We start from the raw sequence: 9560 nt of genomic DNA on the forward strand, positions 1-9560 counted from the left end.
GAAATGTCAGAGCGATCGCTGTTGACAGAAGAATAAGTCAATCCAGAAGACGCTAGTCCTGCTAGTAAGTTTATTACAAATACAATGGGAGCCTCCAGGGGATACAAACTCCTTTGGTTGCACCAACCCAGCCATCTTCGCCAAGCAGAGGCATAACGCTTGTGTGTAGCGTCGGACTAGGAACGAAGAAATAATTTTTCAGATTGTTCCGAAAGGCCAGATACAGGGCCAGACTGGGAACCAAAACCGGCTTTGGCAAAGTGCTTGGCCGGCTCCCTCCCCCCAAGGGTTGGGGGTGCTGCTGAGCTCTTTGCTAGGGCCTGTTTTCGGCCGATTTTGTTACAGGGCCGATCTTGCAGCTATGCTTCAAAAACGGCCCTGTAACAAAAACGGCCCCCAGGGGCTCAAAACCGGACCCCACCCGTGTGGCCCACCGGGCGGTTGCCCGGTGCCCGCTACGCCAAGTCTGGCCCTGGCCAGGTAGGAGCCAGAGGTCCCTGATTATGCACCAGGCCATGAGATGTAGGTGTCCCAGCATCAGTAAGGGATGTCAAGCTCCTGAGGATCAAGAAGAAGATCAGGAATTGAGCAATCAGAGACGGACACGCGCAAGACATCTCTATTGGAACGGGAAACCAAGGTTGGGATTTCCACAGTGGTGTAATCAGAATGAGTTCTGCTTGCTGACTGCGGGTTTGAGTAGACACCTTCAGAATCAGGAGGAAGAGGGAAAGGCAAAACAGAGAGGGTCATGACAATCCTGAAGGAAGTCATCTGTCGTCAGAGCCATCAGATCTGGGTGCCAAGAAAATAATTTTGGGAGTTGGTTGGACAGACGTGAGGCAAAGCAATTGGTGTTGCATGTGCCCCATAGTGTTTGAAGTGACTGGAATATAGACGGGATCAATGTCCATTCGCTGGTGTCTTGGAGATATTGAGAATTCCAGTCTGCAAATATATTGCCTCGGCCTGGGAGATATTCTGCGATCACCGTGATGTGATGTTGAAAACAGTAGTGCAAAAATTATTTGGAAATCTCCATTAACACCTGTGACTTGGTCCCGCCCAGTCTGTTCATGTACTGGATGGCGGAGACGTTGTCCATCCTCAGTAAAACACAACATCTGGAAGATTGGGGGGGGGGGCTGCCTTTTGATGGTGAAAGAGCACGCCAAAAGCTCCAAGTAATTGCTATGGAGTTGAGATTCGCTGGGATTCCATCCCCACCCTATGGAGACATTCCTGCACCTGACTCCCCAACCCCAATAACTGTTGTCTGATTTGATCACCACGTCCGGACGGGAGCCAAATATAGCCCTGCTATTCCAGTCGGTCACACTGTCGAGCCACCGTTGCAGCTCTGCTCTAGTGTCTGGAGTGAGATTGATCATCTCGTAATAAGAAAGACCCGATTGAAAATGTCTCATCGGCAGAATCTGAATAGCTCGATAATGCAATGGGGCTGCAAAGATCGCCTGAATGTAAGAGGACAATGGCCCCACTATTCTGGCTAGGATTCTTGGAGAAATCCTGTCTTTAGAAAGGGCTGATTGAATTTCATTTAGTATCAGATTCAGCTTTGGGTGAGAAAGGGAAGAAGAGCCTCCACTGAATGTATTTGGAAGCTGAGAAACTCCATGTACTGGGAAGAAGAAAGATTGAACTTCTTTTGGTTGATCAGAAAACCCAAATCTTGGAGTATCTGGATGGTCCATGACAGATGGGTTGGGAAGAGAAATCTATACCGCGCCATTAAAAGGTTGTCATCAAGGTAAATGACACCTCTGGAGCGTAATTGTTCTACTACCACATGCATCACCTTAATGAAGCACCGCTGTGCAGAGGACAGACCGAAAGGAAGAACCTTGAAATTAAATCATTGACCCTCCCACTGAAATTGGAGGAACTTACGATGAGAGGGAAAAATGGGAATCAAAAGATATGCATCGTTCAGGTCGAGGCGGACCATCCAATCTCTGTCCTGAAGGAGATCTTTGAGGAGGTGAATCCCCTCCATTTTGAAGTGACGATACAGAGTCCAGGAATGTAACTCTTTCAAGTTGATAACCAGATGAGCACCCTTCCCTTTTTTGTGGACCACGACAATATTGCTGCAAAACCCAGCTGAATTGAAGTGGCAAAGAGCGATTGCCCCTTTCTGCAGAAGTTAAGCCAATTTGTTTCGAATGAAAGTTTGATTTTGTAGGGAAAAAGGGAGAGGATGTGGGAGGATGGGTTGGTGGGGAGTTCCGAAAATCTCTAGTCTGAAACTGTAGACTATCTCAAGTACCCACGGGTCTTGTTTGATGGAATCCCAGTTGTGAAGGAAGTGTTGTGTTCACCCCACCCCAGTTGAACGGAGGAAGAAGAAATAAGGCTTATCTGAGGCGCCTGAGGAGACGTTGAAATTTCACTGATATCTTTGTGGTAGCTGTATCGACCCCCTTGTGCTCTGGCAGGATAGATATTGGGGCGTACCTCAGAATCAAAGTTATGGGTTCCACCCTGGTAGTATCTGGAAAGGCTTGGTGTGTAAGGGTGGCCGGTTGAATGCCCTCTTTATTGACCGGCTCATCCAAAAAGGTGCTGGTTACAAAAAACCTTATGCAGGGATGAATGCGCTTTATTATGCGTCGTGAAGGTCTGTACGAATTTTCCAAAGTCCTTCATGAATGTGACTCCAAAGAGGAGTCAATTCGCCTTTGGGCACAGTTCTGCGTTGGCCAATTCTCCTAATTTAGGGTGTATGCGGATGGCTATGGCCCTTTGGCGTTATGCTAGTAAGACGCAGGTGGCATTCCCCGACATGCATAGCGCTCGCTGGGTCCATCAAGCTAAGTTGTCAAGATTAATGGGAAAGCTCTATCTTTCGCAGGGACTGCCATCTCCAAAATGTTGCACAATTGTCCAGCCAAGTCAAGGGCTTTATCCTAACAGGCCTTCCATGACCTGTCGATCGACCCCTTTCTTGGGATCCTTAGAAGAGCATTTGAGAAAGGTTGTTAAATTTGGATCTATCTCTGGTGTATCAGTCACTTTGTCAGCAATGTCAAGGCGGGGGCACTCGGAACGCAATCTATTGCACACCTCCTTATCAAATCCCTTACTAACACATTCATGGGCGTAGTCTGTGATAGGAGGGAGAGGCACCCAGGCTGCAGATCGAGGGTGGATAATCTCATTGAAGTCAAAAGAATTCAACTGAGGTAGCAGGGGGGGTTGAGAAGAGGTGGAGGAGTGGGAAGAGTCACGTTGGGCCCTCAGATGTTTCTGGGGCAGAGAAGTCTACCCTTCAGTGTCTGAAAGTTGGTGAACAGGTGCGGCCCATGCAGGAAAGAGCGGTAGGTCGGGGTGAGGAGTGAAGTCGACAGAGGACGAGGAGGGAAACTTACATTTAAAAAAACAAAGAACACTTACCTTGTGCTCGCCGCATCGTTGACTCGGTGATGCAGCAAGTACAAGGTAAGTGGTTTTTGTTCTTTAAATTTAAGTTTCCCTCGTCATCGTTGGGCAACTCCCCGCTCCACCACTCGTACCTGCACAGGCCGCGCCTGGGGGGGAAGAGTGAGGGTCAGAATTTGGATCATAAGAAGTGGAAGGAGGAGGAAAAACTGTTTCAGGAGACCTGTCACTTGCAGAGTAGGCTTGATTGGAGGAAAAAGTGCGGGAAATGCACATCATAATCGCAATGTAGGGCCAGTTGGTGGATGACGCATCAGTATCTGTTTGGGTCTGGCTATGAGGGGGTGCAGTACTGAATGCATAGCGCCGAAAATGGCTAGTGAAGGGCTGGAGGTCAGACTCTAGGGTTGATTGAATGTGCCACAAAGGCCTCAACCACGTTCTCCTCAAAGAGAGGTAAATCATCCTGCATGTCAGGCTGGTAGTCCTCATAAAAAAACTAGCGCCCTGACCTGTTTGGACAGAAATTTCATACAGGTGCAATAATGAGGCCAAGGGGCAAATACCAGCAGCAAGAAAGGGGCGTCAACCCTAACAATGGCCCACAGAAAAGTCTGTCCGCTAGTCGACAACAGAACTTGACACTGGCCCCTCAGGCATATAACCTGTATACATGATTACACATGGGCATAGGGAAGCATTTACTGTGCACTTCGGTGTTATCTGGCAGGGCAGTCTCTTTGCTTGCGAGGTAGTGTGACTCGCTATGCACAGTGTGCCAGAGCTTCTCTCGGTGTGCGTGATGTGCGTACTGCGAGCAGCGAGCTGAAAAGAGGACAAATGCTGAAGTGTTTAAATGCTGTGCTTCCTGCTTCCAGTGCACCCACGTTGGGTGCAATATATGCAATAAGTAAAGCGCCTGCATCGCTAAAATGCAACAACACTAGTAGCAGCTCCTGGAGGGAGTGCTACCAGGGTGTGACGCAGAGCGGGGGAGGGGCAGGGTGGAGGGTAGTAAACTCCGGACTATGGCAGAACGGAGGTAAGAATACAAATAAATAAATAAAATGAATTTTGTTGCACGCGCTACATCGCCAAATGCGGCAAACCACTCCTCCCCTGCTCTGAGAGCAGAGCAGCCTCGCCACCCGCCCACCCGCAAAGCAGCAGGACACAAAGCATAAAATGATAATAACTCTAAGTTATTATCATTTTATCTTTCTACTTGGCACTGCTTAAAAGCAGTGGGGCGACGCTCGGCTGCCATAGCAGAGGAGCTGCCACTGAGGTCCAGGAGGATACATCTCAGGAGCAGTTTTAACAACCACTGAGCTATTTTGTATTCACAGCATACAGGCCGCAGAGTGCAACTTCCATTAAGGCTGAATACAAAATTTTCCAGCATTCGCTACAAGAATTTTAGATTCTATTAAGGACAGGAGGTGAGGATTATGCTACTCAATCTTTACTACTCAAAACAGCAGCCAATGAAAAAACTGTAAATTCACATAAACAGTACATGTCCCATGAGGCTTTGAACCACGCCTCCTTCATTAACCAATCCGGTCATTCCATAGTCTACAAAATAGCGAGGCAACATCTTACTACCTCTTTGTTTGCAGCTAGGCAGATTTAAAAAAAGAAATTAAATAAAGAAATTTGAAACCAGACCTGCTGAATGGACTGATATTCTTTGATATGCAATATTGTATTACATATAATGATTAGGTGGTGTGCTGGATCATAGTGCTTTGTTTATGATTTTTTAGGAGGTTTAGGGGTATTGAACCTCAGATCCTTAGCACCCCAAGAAATTAATATAGACTTTGACTCCACTAAATAATAGGTGCAGTCACTATTGCCTCATACCTCGTCTTTTTGTGCCTGGCCTGCATTTGGTGTGGTGGTAGGAGTAGCCCCTTTGATGCCAAGAGGGCTGTGCTGCTGCCACAAAGGAATGGCTACACCTCCTGCGGAGTGTCTGAGGCTCAGACCCTGAGTATCAAAGAAAGAAGGTGTGCACTGGCAGGAAGACACCCAGGTCTGGTTTGGAACAGGCTCAGAGCCCCCTGAACACAAAGACTTCAAAGGCATTTAGAGGTATAAATGTGAGAGCTGAGACCCCAGAACTTAAGACTGAACTCAAGCCTGAAAAAGGATTGAAACTACTTTGTGGTCAAGAGGAACCTCTGCCAAGGAAGAACAGCTGAAGAGACTGAAGAGAAGGATTGCCCTTGCTGTGTGCTCTGGGGCTGGCCTGCAGTTTGCTGATTTGACTAAGGAAAGGACAATGGACTTTGCTGTGTGCTGTGTCCCCCTGCTTGAAAGGACTTTGCTGTGTACTGTGTCCTGAAGTAACTTGTCTCCAAGGACCAGAGAGGAGCTGGCCCCCTGTTGTGGAAACTCAGGAACATAAAAGTTTCCAAGTGTGGCCCAGCGACGATGTGTGCGTGTGCTTTGTGCAGCCTGAGACCTTCGTGAGAATTGCCCCATGACCATGTGGCCTGGAGCAGTCTTGCGCTCTACTTCGATCGACAGCGTGACCCAAAGTGCTGTGATTGTTATCGCCATCGGCCCGGACCGTCGTCCCAAGGGGGAGCCGTGAGAAATCACTGCCACCGGCCCGAGCCTGTCTTTCCCAAGGAGTGACCTGTGAACCTTAACCATCGTGGGTCCGAGGTCTTTTGCCTAAGATCAACGGAGTCGCCCCGGAAGCCAAACAGCTGCGAGGCCATCGCCTGGTAGCCCGACTCACACTGCGAGGAGCAGCCGCCGCCAAACCAAAGCCACACAGCGTGACTCCAAGAAAGGAGAGAGAGACTGCACCCCCCCAAGTTAACGCTCAGCGACCGTGCATGTGTCGCCGCCTGGGGCGGAGTGCGTGCTACGAGAGACCACTCTCGGCCTTTCCCATCTTTGCAGTATTGCGGCCCGTACTCGCCGAGGAGTGGCAGTACCGGGGTCGGATTGTGGAGCTGCACTTTGTTTCCTTCGTAACAGTATTGGGGGCATATTTTGGCAGTCGCTGACCGCTAGTCAGCCAAGAGTGGCATAGAGACCATCACTAGCACCGCGATCGGTGCAGAAATGCATTATTACTTGTTTTACGATCTGCATTAGTACTTGCAGTACAAACTACATTATTACTTGCTTCTACGATCCGCATTACTACTTGCATTACGAACTGCATTATTACTTACTTTATGAACCGCATTAGTACTAGCATTACGAACTGCATAATTACTTGCCTTTACGATCCGCATTAGTACTTGCATTACGAACTGCATTATTACTTGCTTTACAAACCGCATTACTACTTGCATTACGAACTGCATTATTACTTTCTTTTACGATCCGCATCAAGCGGGGAAGTTGGGTGTTGAGACAGGAGGCAAAGAGGTCTATCTGACATGGGCCTCGAATATTCATGATCTCTTGAAACACGGCAGGATGGAGCTTCCAGTCGCTGATGTCTGTCAGAAGCTTGCAGTTCCAATCTGCCACTCGATTGTCCTTGACGGGAATGTATTCCGCTATTATCGTGATCCTCTGTGCCAGGCAGAAGTGCCAGAATTCTCAAGCAATGTTGGCTAGCAGACGAGATCGCGTCACTCCTAGGCGATTTTTGTATCTCACCGCTGATATATTGTCTATCTTGAGGAGGATGCAACAATTGCTCTTTACTGGGGATATTGACTTGATGGCAAATGAGCCCACCAACAACTCTAGACAATTGATGTGCAACCTCAACTCTTCTGCTGACCAACGGCCGCCTGTAGCGAAGTCTCCGCATCTTGCACCACAGCACCAGCGACTGGCGTCTGACTCGATAATTACATCTGGAGACGCTCCGAAAATGGCTTTGCCATTCCAGGCCTCCATGTGTGTTAGCCACCATTGTAGTTCTTCTTGAGCTTTGGATGACAGAGCAATCAAATGATCATAAGTGAAGTTTTGTTGCAGGTACTGAATCTTGAGACGTTGCAACGCTCTGTAATGGAGAAGATCAGGGAATATTGCCCGGATCGAGGATGCCAGAACACCCACAATCCTTCCCAGGGACCTCAAAGAAACCATCTGTTTCGACAATGTCATTAGTATTTCCCTTTTGATGGATTTGATCTTGGTTGCAGGGAGGAGCAATTGAGCCGTCACAGAGTTGATTTGAAAACCCAAATAGTCCACCTGTTGGGGAGGTGTCGTCATGGATTTCTTTAGATTTATTACAAATTCCAATTCTTGAAGCCGAGAAATGGTCCACTGTAGATGTACGCATAACTGATTCTGACCTTGTGCCAACAGAAGCATGTCGTCGAGATAAACGATCATGCGAACTCCCATTTCTCTTAGACGAGTCACTATCGATTTCAACAATTTGGTGAACACCCAGGGAGCTGATGAGAGGCCGAAGGGGAGAGATTGCTTTCGGAACCACTGACCCTTCCATTGAAATTGGAGATATTGTTGGTGCAGAGGACAAATTGGGACCGTTAGGTAAGCATCTTTTAGGTTCAGGCACACCATCCAATCATTTTCTAGCAATAGGTCTCTTAATAGATGGATACCTTCCATCTTGAAGTGTCTGTAAATTACAAATAGGTTGAACTCCTTGAGATTTAATACTAATCTGTGGACTCCTCCTTTCTTTTGTACCAAGAAGACATTGCTACAAAAGCCCTCTGGAATGAAGGTTCCTGTAGCAATAGCTTGCTTTGTCAAGAGTTCTAAATGTTCAGAGTCTATAAAAGACTGCTCTTGTAGGGACAAATGGAAAGGAGGGGGAAAAACAAGTTGGTTGGGAACACATATCAGCTCTATTTAATACCCTTGAACCGTGTTCATGATCCATGCATCTGAGGTGATCTTTGCTCAATTGTGAACAAAATGCATTAGTCTTCCCCCAAAGGAATCGAGGGGAGAAAAGGATTTGTTACCTGAAGATTGGGCTTTATTGTTTCTGAAACCTCGATTGATCCCTCTGTTGTATCTGCTGCGAAAACCCCGAGATCTAGTGGGGTAGAATCAGGCCTGATCTGGTTGCCGAGGATAGCCTCTGCGTCTGGGAACGAAGCCATGTTGAGGACTTTGTTGACCGTAGCGGCCGGTCGAGCATCCTCTGCCACGACCGGCCCTAACAGAGAGGAGATTAAATACTCTCTTGATGGAGGACTGAGGCTTGTCTAGGGATGTGAAGGTGTTCACAAATTTGGCAATATCCTTCACGAACCGCTCACCAAAAAGTTGTCATTCTGCTAAAGGGCCTGGTTTGGCTGAGGCCAATTCTGCTAATTGTGCTCAGTTCTCAAAAGGACCGATTTGTGTCTCGCAGAAGAAATTGCGCAATTTGCATTGCCAAGGAGGCAAATAGCTCTCTGAGTTCATCCAGCTAGGACTTCTGGGTGGATAGCCGCACCCGTTTCCTGTGCTTGCAATGCCAGTTCCCAGATTTTTGCCAATGGACCAGAGACATCGAGTAACTTGTCCTGGCAGGCCCTCAGAGCTCTATCTATACCTTTCTTGGGGTCTTTCTTATATTTCTTTAGAAAGGTTTGCATAGGCGTGTCTATCTCTGGGGTCAGGGACGTTTTGTTGGGGAGATCGGGATAGGGACATTCTGATCTAAGACGGGATCCAAGTTCTTTATCGAAGCTTTCACGCAGGTTCGTCTGCATGTACTCAGCCACCGCCGGGGCCGGCGCCCATTCAGAAAACCTAGGGTGGCCTATACTAGAAGGATCAAAAGTGAAAGGAGATGGAGTAACAGGGGATAGAGAATGTTTGCGCTTCTTGGTGCGCTTGCGCTGACGTGATTCCTGTGAGGAGTCTGTATCAGTGTCTGTATCGGTCTGCAAGAGGGTGGGTTTGAGGGGAAAGGCGGTGGCGAAGGGGCCAGAGGATTAACATTGTAGTTGTGATCTTTGGCTTTTTGTGTGACCTTGGAGTACATTTTTACATGGGGCCATGAGGGGTCCTGGGGCTCAGAGAAAGGAATGAGAGGGGTAGAGGAGAGGTTGCCAGGCGGGGTATTAGGAGTAGAACCTACTAACTGGTCAAAGCAAAGAGCGATAGGCAGGAAGGCGGAAGAAAGGGTCTTATCTAATTTTTTTATCCAAAGTTTTGTCAATGAGGGTCTCCATATTTTCATTGTAATAATAGTC

The sequence above is a fragment of the Triturus cristatus genome, chromosome 3_2 (genome assembly GCF_964204655.1).
Source record: "Triturus cristatus chromosome 3_2, aTriCri1.1, whole genome shotgun sequence".
In the NCBI taxonomy this organism is placed as follows: domain Eukaryota; kingdom Metazoa; phylum Chordata; class Amphibia; order Caudata; family Salamandridae; genus Triturus; species Triturus cristatus.